The sequence below is a fragment of the Peromyscus maniculatus genome, chromosome 8, assembly GCF_049852395.1.
Source record: "Peromyscus maniculatus bairdii isolate BWxNUB_F1_BW_parent chromosome 8, HU_Pman_BW_mat_3.1, whole genome shotgun sequence".
In the NCBI taxonomy this organism is placed as follows: Eukaryota; Metazoa; Chordata; class Mammalia; order Rodentia; family Cricetidae; genus Peromyscus; species Peromyscus maniculatus.
Window position 1 is genome coordinate 61776857 of NC_134859.1, and position 15683 is coordinate 61792539.

General features: G+C 49.7%; 1 protein-coding gene across 2 annotated transcripts in view; it reads right to left on the reverse strand.

Moving 5' to 3' along the window:
• Rph3al (rabphilin 3A like (without C2 domains)) overlaps positions 1 to 14942 on the reverse strand; it is a 151040-nt gene extending 136098 nt beyond the window's left edge. The window contains exon 1 of one of the 2 annotated variants that reach the window (XM_015996198.3): positions 14883 to 14942. The gene's annotated coding sequence lies outside the window, so the exon portion shown is untranslated. Of the gene's footprint in view, positions 1 to 13596; positions 13898 to 14882 lie in introns of those variants that run through there. The other variant, XM_042282411.2, reaches the window with a different exon arrangement.
• Positions 14943 to 15683: the final 741 nt, after the last annotated feature.

Consider the following 15683-nt stretch of genomic DNA (forward strand, 5'->3'; position numbering starts at 1 on the left):
ATTATGTGGCCTAGGCTGGCCTTTGACTCACAGAAATCCACCTGCTTCTGCCTCCCTAGTGCTGGGATTAAATGTGTGTACCACCATTCAAAGCCAGCCTCCAGTTAACTCTTTTCTTCTTTAGAGTTATTTATTTTATTTTATGTGCATCAATGTTTTGCTTCTGTGTATGTATGTGAACCACATGTACACTTAGTATTTATACAGGTCGGAAGAGGGTGTCTGATGGCCTGGCACTGGAATTACCATCTAGGTGCTAGGAACTGAACCCAGATCCTCTGTAAGAGTGACAAGTGCCAGGCTGGGTGGTGGTGACACAACCTTTAATCCCAGCACTCAAAAGCACAGAGCAGATCTCTGTGAGTTCAAGGCCAGCCTGGTCTACAGAACGAGATCCAGGAAAGGCACCAAAACTACATGGGGAAACTCTGTCCCCCCCCCCAAAAAAAAGTGACAAATGCCCTAACCACTGAGCCCTCTCTCCACTAAGTGACTGCCTCTTGAGGGTTTAGCTAGTCAGCCCAAGAATACAACAGCCCAAATAGAGTCACAGGCCTCTAGATACATACAGATCAATGGCAGAGCACTTGCCTAGCATGGAGAAGGCCCTAGGTCCACTCCCTAGCATCAAAACACAAAACAAACAAACAAACAAACAAAAACCATACACACACACAGACTCAAACAGTGTCATATAAACAAGAACCTTGGGTTTGGCTTTAACCAACTGTTAGGCAACTGATTTGTAATCAGCGTTCAGCAATGTGAGAGACAACATTCCATCGTCTTTGGGTCTAGCTGCCAATTGGGCACACTGTACTCAACAGGGATCTTTAGTTGTGAACAACGGGAACCAAATTGGGTTGAGTGACGTAGAAACAAACTTTCTAGAGAAGCATGTTGTAGTTCAGCTGTCTATGGGAAGACGGAAGATTCTGATGTTAAAACGACAGGCTGGGTCCTGAGCTTATCAGCTACCATGATGGGAACATTAGCTCTAATATCTTTCCCATGCCAGCATTACCAAGCCAGGGTGCAGCTCAGGGACAGGCCAGGGACACACCATAGAGTGGGCCAAGGTCCCTCTAGGACCTGGGAGATGGCCTCAGAGGTACACTCACTCTGTAAAATGAGATCCACTGTATACCCCTGACTTTGCAGCTTTCTGAGTGGATGTTATGGGAAGATGGCTGAGTGAGCAAAGGGGCTTGCTGGGCCAGAATGAGGACCCGAGTTCAATTCCCAGCAACCACCTATAATCCTAGAGCAGGGTCGGGGCCAGAGTCAGGCAAATCCAGAGGCTTGCTGGCCAGCCAGTGTAGCTCAGTGAGACCCAAGTTCAGTGAGACCCAAGGTGGAGGTGGAAAGAGGAAGGCGCCTGGCATCAGCTTCCACTATCTGTGCACGTGGAAGCACACGTGTGAACACACAACACACACACACACACACACACACACACACACACAGCTGCACCTCGCCTAGGAACCAGCCATCCTGCTCCTCACAGAGGCAAATCATGTGAAAGAAGCCAGGCATGATGGCCCACACTTATAATCCCAGCATTAAAGAGACTCATGAGTTCAAAGCCAGCCTGAGCTACCAAGTGAAACTTCATCTCAAAAATAAACAAATAAAAGGGCCCCTCTGTCTGAGCTCACCAGATGGGACACATCAGGCTTGGGGACTTTATTATATGTGCGGCATCTCAGGAATGATGTGGTCTGAGCCTCAAAAACCATAGAACAGGATCAGAAACAAACACCGGATTTGGGTTGATGCAGGCTCACTGAAGAACCCAACTGTTTTATTCTTCAAAGGATGCTATTAAGACAGTGAAAAGCCACATCCCAGAGAAGAATCTGCAGCACAGAAGCAGGTGTCGGATTAGTGCCACCATGGGGATGCAGGAAGATCTCCCGTGAATCAGTAAGAATCTGAATGGAGGGGAATACAGGAGAGTAAATGAGGGAACACAAATAACCCAGGAAGCCTGGCAGTGGTAGCGCACGCCTTTAATCCTAGCACTCGGGAGGCAGAGCCAGGCGGATCTCTGTGAGCTCGAGGCCAGGCTGGTCTAGAGAGCGAGATCCAGGACAGGCACCAAAACTACACAGAGAAACCCTGTCTTGAAAGCCCCTGCCCCCCCAAAAAAAGAAAGAAAGAAATAACCCAGGAACACACGCCACCCCCACAATACCCAATGAGAGATCAGTGCAACCAGGCACCCCCACAATACCCAATGAGAGATCAGTGCACCCAGGCCGGGCGGCATAAATCAAAGTGTGGATGATGGGAGTACAGGGAGGATGTGAGAGGGTGCAGCATGCACTCTGGAAGGAACACACGCTGCTTCAGACGTCGAGGAGCAACACTATGTGACCCCTGTCCTTCCACTCTTGGGGACAAGAGCCCAGAGAAACTTGCACCTGGAAAGGATGCTGGCCATAACCTAGGAAGGGGGAACAGCCAGTCCTTCCATCTGCAAGTGGAAGGGATGAAGAAGGTGGACGTTTTACTGAGAGTCATAGAAAAGAAACCATGGCAACAGGCAAGTAGAGGGCAAGCCCCAGAATACGCACGCACACCAATGTGGCTATCAAGAAAGTGGAACACGTATGGCTCCATTTACAAAAGCTTAAATGCATGCAAAATCAAACAGTGCATTAAAGCTATAAACCTGAGGTTACGTATAAAGAGCAGTTAATGATTAAATAGCATTCCAGCCAGCCTGTCCCTTGGGGACAGGGTGGACAAATCTGTTTGAGGAGAGGTATCAGTGTGTTAAGTCAGCCATGTCTACCTTATCATTCTTCTCACACTGCTCATGTGTTTGTATGCTTTCGGTATATATTTAATAATTATTTAAAAATTAGTAACTTCTAGCTAGGCACTGTGATGTATACCTGTGGTCCCAGCAACTTCAGAGGCCGAGGCAGGAGGATATCTTGAGTCGGTGACTTCAAGACCAGCCTAAGTGACATAGTAAGACTTTTTTTTTTTTTTTTGGTTTTTCGAGACAGGGTTTCTCTGTGTAGCTTTGCGCCTTTTCCTGGAACTCACTTGGTAGCCCAGGCTGGCCTCGAACTCACAGAGATCCGCCTGGCTCTGCCTCCCAAGTGCTGGGATTAAAGGCGTGCGCCACCACCGCCCGGCAACATAGTAAGACTTAAAAAAAGAAAAAAGAAGAAGTCGGTAACTTGCTTTTATTTCAATAATATTTAATCACCATGAAAATGAGAGGATGGAAGGATAGTTCAGTAGTAAAGTGAGTCCCTAGGTTCCATCCCCAGCACCACCAAAAGGAAGTGAGAGAGGGAGGGGAGGAGGGAGGGAGGGAGGGAGGGCTGACTGGATAGCTGAGAAAGGCACTCTACGTACCAGCAGCAACAAAACCTACCAACATGAGGCTGGCGAGACGGCTCAATGCGTCAAGAGGCTTGCCACCAAGCCTGAGTGTGATCTCTGGGACCCACATGATAGAAGGAGGGAGCCACCTCCACATTTACATGCTAATAATATGCTAATAATAAATACACAATTTTACAAATTGTCTTAAAAACACTGAACACCTAAGAAGAAACATGCACCACCTCCATTAAAAAAAAAATCAAACAAAAATCATGAAACCTACTGGGCGCTCTAACAGGAAATAGAAATGAAGACACAACTAAGAGAAAGACTATGTTCCTGGACTGAAAAACTCTATCTATTTATTATTTCAGAAATGCAATTCCAAATGGGATTTTAATGATACTTGCTGAAAATGCAATGAAATTATTATAGACTTCATAAAGAATAATGAATACACAGACAAGCATAACCAAGGAAATTAAGAACAAGGGTTTGCATGTCTAGACATTAGCATATATAAAGTCGGAATAAAAAATGTGACAGTAGGGCTTGGGGAGATGGCTCAGTGGTTAAGAGCACCGACTGCTCTTCCAGAGGACTCAGGTTCAATTCCCAGCACCCACATGGCAGCTTACAACTGTCTATAACTCCAAAATCTGACACCTTCACACAGACGTACATGCAGGCAAAAATACCAATGCACATAAAATAAAAATAAATAAAATTATAAAAAAAAAAAAAAATGTGACAGTAGAGCGAGGCATGGTGGTACGTGTCTGTGATCCTAGCACTCGGGAGGTAGACACACGGGGACAAAGAGTTAAGACTCATCCTCCGATACAAAGTGAGTTCCAGGCCATCCTGGGCTACACAGTGAGACCCTGTCTCAAAACAAAAACAACATCAAATAATAAAAGTGACAGAGGAGGAAAAGGGAGAGATTAAGGAGAAAACAGAAAACCCGGAAAGTTGTGTGTTTGTATGCTATAGTAAAGCGGACATTCCATGTCAGAAGAAAGAGGAGAGGACCTGTCAGATCTAGTAACCCTGGTTACTGCATCCGGGGGCTGAGGGATGTGGGAAGAAGGAAGCTCTCAACACCTGTCTTTTATACCTTGAATTTTTAACAGTATGGCTATACTGGCTACACAGTTCTGTTAACTTGACAAGCTCTAGAATGATGATGGAGACAAGAGCCTCTGAGCACATCTGTGGGAGATTATCTTGATTGGGTTAACTGAGGTGGAAAGATCCTTCTTAAATGTGGGCAGTACCAATCCCTAGGCTCAGGTCCTAGATTGCATAAAAAAAGAGAAAGCTAGCACCAGCACTCATCACTTCCTGTTTCCTGCCTGCAGAGGTCATGTGACCAGCTGCTTCAGGCTCCTTCAGCCATTCCCTCCCCGCCAACATGGACTGTAAACTCAAACTGTGAGCCAACTGAGTTGCTTTTGTTGGATATTTTGTTGAAGCAACCTGAAATGCTATCAGTTCAGAAAACTGATACCAGAAGTTAGACCACTGCCGTGGTATGCGAGGTTCGAAAGCCCTTGAAACTGGTTTGTAGGAGTGATGTAAAGTTTAAAATTTAGGGCTACAAAAATCCTCAAGTCTGTAAGCAACAGTGATTGGGCCAGTCTGGTGGGAGTTTGGAAGATAAGAATGTGTGAGAAACAGAGAGTAGAGGCCCAGCTAATGAGGTTTCAAATATAAAATCAAGAAAGAGTCTTCCCTCCCATCCTAAACCAAAATAAATTTGGACAGGACTGGAGAGGAACATGGAACAGAAGGAACCAAGAGAAGATATAGGAGAATACGTAACTGACCCTTGGAACAGGGTAGACCTTTCAAACCCAAAAGCAAAGGAAGAGATGTTAAAACTGGGGACGGGCTAGCTGATCTAACCACGTGTGTCTGTCAGCCTGGGCCTCAGAAAAGCACTGTCGATGGGATGGGTGGCTTAAACCAGGCATTGGTTTCTCTAGGGCTAGAAGTCTGGGGTCAAGAAGTCTGGTGACTAGGTTCCTGCTGGGGGTTCACTTCCTGGGCAGTGGATGGCTCTTTGTGTCTTCACAGACCCCTCCTGGCGTGTCTGTGAGGGTGTGTGGGGGCCGGAGGCACAGAGCTCTCTGGACACCAATCTCATCAGACAGGAGCTCTACCCTCATTTCATCCATCCCTCCTTCTTCCTTTTTCTTTCTGATAAAGAGGATGGAACACAGGAACCAGAGCTTCAGGAATGCTGGGTAAGTGTTCTAAGCCACATCTCCAACTTCTCAGGGCTTTTATGAACTCCTTACTCCATGCATGTGGTCAGATGCCCTGGATAGTTCTCAGCCTGAGTTGTTTGAGAAGAAAGAACCTCATTTGAGGAAATGACCACCACCAGATTGGCTTGAGGCGCATTTTCTTGATTGACGATTGATGTGAGAGGGCCCAGTTCACTGTGAGTGGTGCCACCCCTGGGCTGATGGTCCTGGGTACTATAAGAAAGCAGGCTGAGCTAAGCAGCAGCGCACATACCTTTAATCCCAGCACTTGGAAGGATGGACTGTCACCTGGAGGTATAAGCTGAAATGATCTCTTCCCTCCCCATGCTGCTCTTGGTTATGGAGCTTTATCACAGCAATTGAAATCCAAACTAAGATAGGGTTTTTTGTTTTTTTTTAAAGATTTTTATTTATTTATTTATTATGTATACAGCATATATGACTGCAGGCCAGAAGAGGGCACCAGATCTCATTACAGGTGGTTGTGAGCCACCATGTGGTTGCTGGGAATTGAACTCAGGACCACTGGAAGAGCAGTCTGTGCTCTTAACCTCTGAACCATCTCTCCAGCCCTAAGATAGGGTCTTGACAATGAACTCTGGGAACACATTTAGTCCATAAACATTTAAAAGTCTCTGTTATAATAATGATAATAATAAAGAAAAACATCAAATTAAAAGAAAAATGTTTGTTACATGTCAGTCAACACTTTCATGAATAAGCAAACATATTAATTTTTTTTCACCTTTTGTTGTGGGCCCTCTTGTCTTTGATACAGGTTCAGGCTGTATCGCAGGCTGGCCTGATCACTATGAAGCGCAGCTGGAGACTGAACTCACCACTTGCCTCCAGCCTCCCTAGCGCTGGGGTTATGGATACTCCACCTGTGTCCCTGCATGGAGGCCTAGAGCGGCCACTGTGTGAAGCTGTGAAGCCTGGGTTGCCTTAGAGACCCCAGAATGTTGGAGAGTCATGGGATACCTGTCAAGGAGAGCTGCTAACAGGGAGTGGAACCAGCCCAAGACAGAAAAGTGTGTTGGAGTCAACAAAGCTGAAAGGAGCTGGAGATCTGAAGAGTGCTCTGACATCATACAGGGAGATGCAGAGTTTGGAGTTTGCCCAGCTGGTTTTGGGTCTTGCTTTAGTCCAGTATTTCCTCATTATGTTCCCTTTCCTCCATTTTGGAATGGTAATATATATCCTGTGCCATTGTATGTTGGAAGTGTGTGATCTGCTTTTTCACTTTGGTTTTACAGGGGTTACAGTTAAGAGATTGCCATGAGTTTGGAAGACACTTTGGTCTTTTAAACAAGTTTGAGACTATGTAATAGACTATGGGGACTTTGGAAGTTGGACTGAATGTATTTGGCATTATGGTACAGCTACAAGCCTATGGGAGCCAGGGAGTAGAATGTGGTGGTTTGAATAAAAATGGCCCACATAGGCCCATAGAGAGTGGCACTATTAGGAGGTGTGACCTTGTTGGAGGAAGTGTGTCACTGGGGATGGGCTTTGAGGTTTCAGAAGCTCAAGCCAGGCTTTGTGGTTCACTCTCTTCCTGCTGCCTGCCAATCCGATGTAGAACTCTTGGCTACCTTTCCAGCACCATGTCTACCTTCATGCCGCCATGTTTCCTGCCATGCCAATAATGGACTAAACCTTTCAACTGTAAGTAAGCCGCAATTAAATGTTTTCCTTTATAAGAGTTGCTGTGGTCACGGTGTCTCTTCACAGCAATAGAAACCCTAATTAAGACATGCTTTTAAATGGATGACTTTGTACTACATATACCTCAAAGACTGACTTAGTGGAGAGTACCTGCCTGGCATGCCCAAAGTACTGAGTTTGAATTCTAACAACACACACACACACACACACACACACACACACACACACACACACACACACACACTTTACCTCAATAAAATGATGTCTTTAAATTAAAAGTATAGGGCTTGGTAGCACAGGGCTGGATGAAGACCCATTGTTAGAGTGGTTGTCCACATCCATGACACCTTGCCTTCTCTCTCTAGCATCAAATAAACCTAGCAGAGTGGTGCACTCCTATAATCTATAATTCTAGCACTCGGGATGGAGGAAGGCAGATCAGAAGTTCAAGGTCATCCTTTGCCACATAGCAAATTTGAGGCCAGTCTAAGTTACATGAGACCTAGTCTCAAAAAAAGAAAGGAAGGAAGGAAGGAAGAAAGGAAAAGAAAAGTAAAGTTATGGGCTGAAGAGATGGCTCAGTAGTTAAGAGCACTTGCTACTTCTATAGAGAACCCACATTCAGTTCTCAGCACCCACACAGTGGCTCACAATCACCTGTAACTCCAGTTCCAAGGAGGAGGATGTTTTCTAGCCTCCTAGGGTTCCTGATTATATGTGGTGCACATAAACTCCTGCAGGCTCATACATATACATATAAAAATATTTTTTCATTCTTTTTATTATACACACACACACACACACACACACACACACACACACACGTGTTTTGCCTACATGTATGTCTGTATCAAATGTGTGTAGTGCCTGTAGATAATAGTTATTATACTAGATATTTTCTTTTACATGTATGACATGTATTTATATTCCCTTATTTATATGTATATATATATATATATGCATATATATTAGTAGAGGTAGCATATATGTGCTAGAGATGGAACCCAGGAATTTGAATATGCCAGGGAAGGGCTCTATAATTGAGCTATACACCATTTTGTTTTACATGTATGAGTGTTTTGTCTGCATGTATATATGTTTACTGTGTGTGTGCCTGTTGTCCATGAAGCCAGAAGAGGGCATCAGATCCTCTGAAACCAGAGTAACCTATGGTTACAGACAGTGAGCTGCCATGTGGGTACTTGGAACCAAACCTGGGTCCTTTGCAAGAGCAGCAAGCATTCTTAACTGCTGAGCCATCAGCCCAGCCCCTATATGAACATTTCTATAAAAGCTCTAGATCTCCTTTGTCACTTGTCCTCTCTCTTCCTTGGACAAGCCTAAGACATGCGCATGTTGTGCTGACAAGATCTGCTTCCTCTCAGGCTGCAGAGTACTCCAAGGTACGAAAATTTAAGCTCATGTGGGTATTCTACCGCCACACTCCCAGTAAACCAAGTGTTTTTCCATCACTTACAACATGCAGAAAGGCTGTCCCAGACAGAGCCTGCCACGTATACCTAGGCATGCCATGGAAGCATATGGCTGTAATTAAAACACTCAGGAGACCAAGGCTGCAGGATTGTGAGTTCCGGGCCAATCTGAGCTACATAAGCAAAACACTACTTCAGAAATCCACCTAGGGTTGTCAGGATGGCGTAGTGGGTGAAGGCACTTACCTCCAAGCCTGACAGTCTGAGTGCGATCCCAGGACGCAAATGACAGGAGAGAAGCGACTCCCATAAGCTTTCCTCTGACACATCCTCCACACACATGCTGCACACACACACACACACACACACACACACACACACACACACACACACACTACATCCACAGTGATCCCCCTTTCCAGGCCTCAGGACCCATGGACGTACCGGTCAGGCCCTGTGAAATTTCTCCTGGTTTCAGCCCAGCATCGCATGCCTTAGTTTTCAGCCTTTCTTCTTCCTATTAAATCACAGCCAACCAACGAGATGGGCTGTCCCCATCACCACGAGCATTCAAGGCAAATCAAACGGTCACCTAGTATGATGGAAGGGAGTCCTGGAGGATGCAGGGGACTCTTTAACTCTATGATGCTGCATCTTGCTGAAGCAGAGGATCCATGGTCAGTGACCTGGGACCAGCAGAAGGGCAAATCTCACAGAGCCTAGCATCAACTCGACTGCTCAGACGGGCCACACCCAACGACAAAAACACACCACCATGTGACGGATGCAGAGACCCTGCTCACGGGGCAGGGCACCAATGACTGCTCTCTTCCTTGACAAGAAAACCCACCGGCTTCACAACTGTGCCACAATGGTCGCGGGACATGTGACTGACCGTCCAGGGTCTGAGGAGTGCTTTTACATAAGGTGTCTTCTACACGGTACCTGCAGTCTTACATAAGGCACTCTGGTATTTTTAGCCGCATGGAAATGCAGTGCGAACAGAGCGGCGCTCTCTAAGCACATGCTGGGGCTCTGCACGGGCCTTGCAATGCTCTTTTGTTGGCAGCTCGCTGCTGAGGTCTGAGGTCTGGGCCAGGGCTGCTGCAACACCCAGGAAGACCCAGCACCTGGCCACTGGCCAGTGGAGACACGTGTCCCCTCACTCGATCACCCCCGGCCCATCCGGAGAGCAGAATGGGGACAGCGCCCAAGCCAAGTAGCTACCTGTTAGTTACGTGAGCTTTCCTACAGAGTCGGTGCTGTGCAAGGGGCACATAGCCACGCCAACTCCGTCTAGAACATGGAAGTCCGTTCTCATGCCACCTTCACAAAAAACTAGGATTCCAGGTAAAGTCAGTGAGGTGAGAGGTGTGGCCCTTCTATAAGGGAATGGAGTCCACACCCCAGGGTTAGGCTCCCTGTGGCCCTTTTTCTGTTTCAGTACATTTTATTGAAATGCATACAGAGAAGGACACACCAAACACCGATGAGTGAATTCTGGGTTTAGGGTATAGTTCAGTTACAGTCTTTGCTTACATGCAGGAGGCTCTGAGCTCCGTTCTCGGTACGGGGGGTGGGGGTGGGGTGTGGTGGGGGGGATTGATGAATCCTGACAGCATGGATACAACATGTGACCAATCAGATTAAAAAAAAAAAAAGCCAGGTGGAGCCGAGGCAGGAGGATCACTTGAACCGAGTTTAGGGCTAGCCAGGGCACATAGCAGGCCTTCAGCTAGCCTCCTGGAGTAGCATAATACTTGTAGCTGCCTCAGATTTCTGCCTGTGTGACTCATCCACGGTGCAGCATGTGGCTGCAGACCGCCCATTCTCACCCACAGTGGAGTTCTAGTGTCTACGCTAGCCCTGATTCCTATGTCCATTCTCTGCTGTGGACTCTGAGTCCTTTCCAGTTTGATTGGTTATTTAGCAGCGCCAGTGTGAATTTAACATTCCTTTTCAAGGAGACACTTATACAATGTTGAAAACTAGCGCTCTCCACCTCGAATCTTAGAAAAGCCAGTCTGTTCCTCTCCAATTCACCCTGTCATCCTTAAATCATAATCAAAATTTCCATTGTCCATCAGCAGCAGCTCACAGAGCCTTAGCCACCAAAGACAGACTTTCCAGGACTAAAGTCCACCTCCATCATATACTTGCTGTGTGTCATCTGGCAAACACTGAACTCCTCTAGGGCCTCAGTTTCTTACCTGTAAAAAGGGGATAATATTAATACTTTTAACTCCCCTTGGTATCGAATTAAATAAGGAAACCACATGTGGAAGTGCTTGGCCCATATCTTTTTTCTGTTTTCCTTTCTTTTTCGTTTGCTTGTTTTTGTTTTTTTAAAGTATTTTTTAAGATTTATTTATTTTATGTGCATTGGCGTTTTGCCTGCATGTATGTCTGTGTGAGGGTGTCAGATCCCCTGGAACTGGAGTTACAGGCAGCTATGAGCTGCCATGTGGGTGCTGGGAATTGAACTCTGGACTTATTAACCGCTAAGTCATCTCTCCAGCCCACACTTGGTCCGTATTAATAGCTTGTGATCACTGCCAAAGCACCCCTGTCTCCCTTCACCTTCTGAACTGTCCTGTTCTGGTCTGGGTCGTGTCTGTGGACACCGCCTCTGACATCGGCTGAAGAACACTGGCTTGCCCACCCCGAGCACCTGCTTTACCTCTTTCCTGACAAGCATCCAAGATGAGAGACGCAGAGCTTTTACCATAGAGCAGTGGGTATCACTCAAAATGTGAGCTAACCCAGGGTCATCACCCTGGGGTCATCACTAATGGTGTGCCAGCTGCCTGGCGACAACCTGCTGGGACACCCACAGTGCCCAGAAGTCACTGGTTTGAAGAAACAAAAAGAATTTAATATCTACACAAAAGGAAAGTGAAGGGGAATATTTAATTTCTCCAGGCAACAAACACAGAAAAAGCCCCTCCAAGCACACAATGCAGAGACCTAGGAGCAGGAGACTTGGGCCTCCAAGTACTGGTTACTATGGTAACAGGATTTCACAGCAGGAGCTCATTTTCCTATGACAGTGGTCTGCAAGAGACAGGAAGGGCGCCTTCTAAAGAAACTTAGTTGAAGGTTCAAAGAGGGCGGCTGAAAGTGTCCTTAAGGAGCTCCAGAAGGGTAGACCTGAGGGGACCCCCCCTCAAGTCCCCTCCTCACTGCACAGCTCTCTACTTCATAACTATAAAGCCAGATCAGAAAACAGCATGCTTCCAGGGGCCCCTGACTGATGTCATAGCCTCTGGAGTCAGGGATCCCATTACCCATCTGTCTGTTATTAAGTCCTTTCCTAGAGTCCAGGGGAGTCCCAAGCCACCCATATGCCCTGCACACTAGGAGGACACCGGAGCCGTGGACCACATACACTTTAGGGACAAAGAACAAACCCTATATCTTTTTTATTTTTTTTCTTTTCGAGACAGGGTTTCTCTGTGTAGCTTTGGAACCTTTCCTGGAACTCACTCTGTAGCCCAGGCTGGCCTCAAACTCACAGAGATCCGCCTGCCTCTGCCTCCCGAGTGCTGGGATTAAAGGCGTGCATGAACCCTGTATCTTAAGATAGCTTTGAGCCTACTGGACCGAGTTCCACCTCAGCTCTGCCCAACCACAAGCTGTGGGATTCAGACAGGTCCCAGGGCCTCTCTGAGTTTGGATGTAATGGGCAGAATGAAGACAGTAATCTTGATATCTACCTCTCTGGGTGCCTCAAGAACACAAAACCAGTGAAGGGCTGGACCCCTGGTCCGCTGCCCAACACAGGACACAGAATGCCTGCTGGGTAAGCGCAGCCTGTGGTTAAGAAGCTAACAGCAGAGAACACTCAGGATTAAAATGCACAGTACCCTGCAACCAAGCCATCCATGAGCCCGGAGTAGCAGAAGGCCTGGAATCTGGAAGAATCGGGAGCTTCTGGAGGGAGATTTAGTTCGAACAGGGTTCCAGATGATGAGATGGAGAGTTCTCAGAAATCTGGGGGTAGTTTGCCAAACACCTACAGGATGTACAGTGCTAAGAATCCCGAGGACAAAGGAAGGTCCCGCCATCAGGGAACTGCATGACAGCGGTGGATAAGGACACAGAGCCAGGAAAGCCGTCCTGGACCAGTGCGATTTGGAGAAGGCAGGGGATCGAGCTTTCTCGGGCATTAACACCTGAGCCAGGTAGTGCAGGGAAGGACAAGGGGAACTGTGCAGGGAAGCGAGATGGTTCAGGACTGGAAGCCAGTACCAGGACTGGGAGCCAGTGAATCCCAGCAAAGGAGCGGAGCCTGAAAGGCCCGAGAAAATCCAGAGACTCGGAGAATTTCTTAGGCGCCAGTGAAAGGTCAAGGGCCACGGATTGTAGAGGTGACAAGCCAGACAGCTTGCTGCGTGAGGCCGGCAGCCGAAGACTGTATTCGGCCCTACACTGTTCCAGGACACCTGTCCAGCCACAGACTCTGAGTGACTGTGGGGCATCCCAAGGAAAGCCTGGACAGGACTCGACACCAGACAGTGTGACCCAGACGCCTCCCCAAGACCACTGCGCCAGAAGCCGTGAACTGGGCCTGGAAACCAGAAGCACGGGAAAAAAGGGGCTCAGAAAAGTAACCATTGGAGAAAAACAGAACGGAGGGAGGCCTGCCCAGAAACAAAGACCGCCCGTGGGAAAGGCGGCACTGTGTACACCCGGGGATGGGTGGGGAGACGGGGACGGGGGGGGGGGGGGGCGGGAGGCTGGCAGGAAAGCCAGTTAGCAGCTTCAGCTAAGCAGCAGGACAGCAGTCAGGCTGAGGAATTATGGGAAGGGCGGCAGGTGCAGAGAGCACTTGTGGAGAAAATGTAACCGGGAGAGCAAAGCTTACAGCTCACCTCACGGTTCTGCTTTTTTCAGGTGGGAGCCAAGTGGCTGAGCGAGGCAGCGGTGGAGGGCGCAATCTCTCCGGGTGGGGGCGGGCCCGACCCTGAGCTACGGGACTGGCTTCTGCAAGAGGCTCTCGCCTCACTCTGGGGCCTCAGGGACGCCCCGTTCCCTCCTCCCCTGCCCTCTGCTGCCTCGAGGATCAAAGCTTCCCGGCTGCACAAAGCGCCGGACAGCGACCTTTCACCTAGATCCCCCTGGCTCAGATCTCAGAGATCGGGTTTCCACCTTCAGCATCCCACCTTCCCCCAGGAGGACCGCTAAGGCGCATCCGGGCACACGGGTGGAAAATCGGGTCGCTCTGCCCTAGAGCAGCCCAGGCCGGCGGTAACCACCCCGGAGTGCGCAGACGGACTGAGACCCCTGGGGGCCGGCGGGCGCGCGGGGGAGGGGGGTCACCATTCTGAGCGCGCGACGGCGCCCCGCCTGGATCGAAACACTCCCCCAAACCTGTCTGACAGCGGCGAGGGGGCTTCCAGGGGCAGAACGGGTTCCCCAAGGAAAAGAACCTCCACCCCGCACCTACACACCCAAGGGCTCCACGTGCTTTCGGCTTCCCACTCCCGAACGCGGGCCAGCGGGTTCGAGCCGAGTGTCCAGGGCCAAGGACACCCACGCCCACACGCTAATAACCGAAAGCACTGGACCCCTGCCGCTGACCCGGAGGGACCTGGAGGGACAGCGGCGCCCGCCACCCCCCGCAGGCTCCTCCCGCCGCACGTGCGCGCTCGCCGGGCTCCGCACTTGTTGACTCGCTCGCGGGCGCGCTCGCCCCAGCGCCGCCTGCCGTCCGCGCCGCCCGCTCCTCCGCGCTCCCCTCCCCCACCGGCCGCCCCCGCCCCGCGCCGGGGACACACTCGGGGCCGCACGAGGCACCACCCACCTCCCGGGCCGTGGGCCAAATCCCCGGAGTGAGAGCGCGGTGGCGGAGCGGGTCGCGGCGCTGTCCCGGGACAGCTCCGCGTGCAGCCCGGAGTCTCGGGCAAGGGAGAGAGTGAAGGCGAGCAAGCCCGGGAGCAAGCTCGGCGCCCAGGCCCTGTCCGCGCCCCAACGGTGACCAGGGACCGTCCCCACCCCGGGTTCCAACATCTCCAGGATCTGAGCGCTAGCTACGGGGCCATCCGGTGCACGCGCTCTGGCCCCCCCATCTTGGAGCCAAACACACACACAAACACACACACGGGCCCAGAGAGACTGGGCCCTGAAAGGGGGGCGGCCCCACTTCAGCCACACTTACCTGGGGGGTTCGCCCCGGCCGGGCGCGCTCCCTGGCTGCCCTCTGGCGGCCACCGCAGGTACCGGGGAGCGCGCCCCGCCCCGGTCCGCCCCCTCTGACCTGGGACCTGTTCCTGCCAGCTGCAGAGCCCGGGCCTGAGGCCATCTGATAGGTACCATCCCCTTTAGATGACTCTTCTTGACACAGAATGGATCTCGAGGGCTCCTTTTTTGGTTGTTGCAGATAACGAACAGCTCCGTCTTTTCCCCTCCTAGCAACCCCAGGAGGCAAAAGATAGGTAGGGTTTCTGGAAACTGCAGCGGTACCTGACACCAGCTGGAGCTCCATGTGTGTTTGTTGAATGAATGGTCGGGGGAGGCACGAACCGAGGCAGTGTGCTACAGCCTGCAAAGGAAGCAGCCACACGGAGCCTAAGCCCCTGTCCGCTTTGTCTTGGCTCCACCAGTTCAAAAGGAATCAAGCCACTTTGAGCCTGAATGGTGCCTGTGCATCCGAGTGGAGTGGAGCCATTTCTCCAGCCCCAAGACTAAATGTTTAGGGGGGGAGGGGGGGACCCTCAGATGATCTTGGAAATCAATAGCCCACTGAAAAGCCTGGGACTCCTGGTTGCCATATTAACTCAGCAACCCCAGACGTCATATCGACTTTCATCTGGGTTCTGAATCTTTCCCATGGGAAATGTGATCTTGTGTGAATCTGTGAGACCTGCCAGAAAACTTTCCTTAGTACAGAAATTGGCATAGCTGCCCTCGCCAGTAGCAAACGCGCTATTGAATGCAATTACTTCATTTAATTTGACGT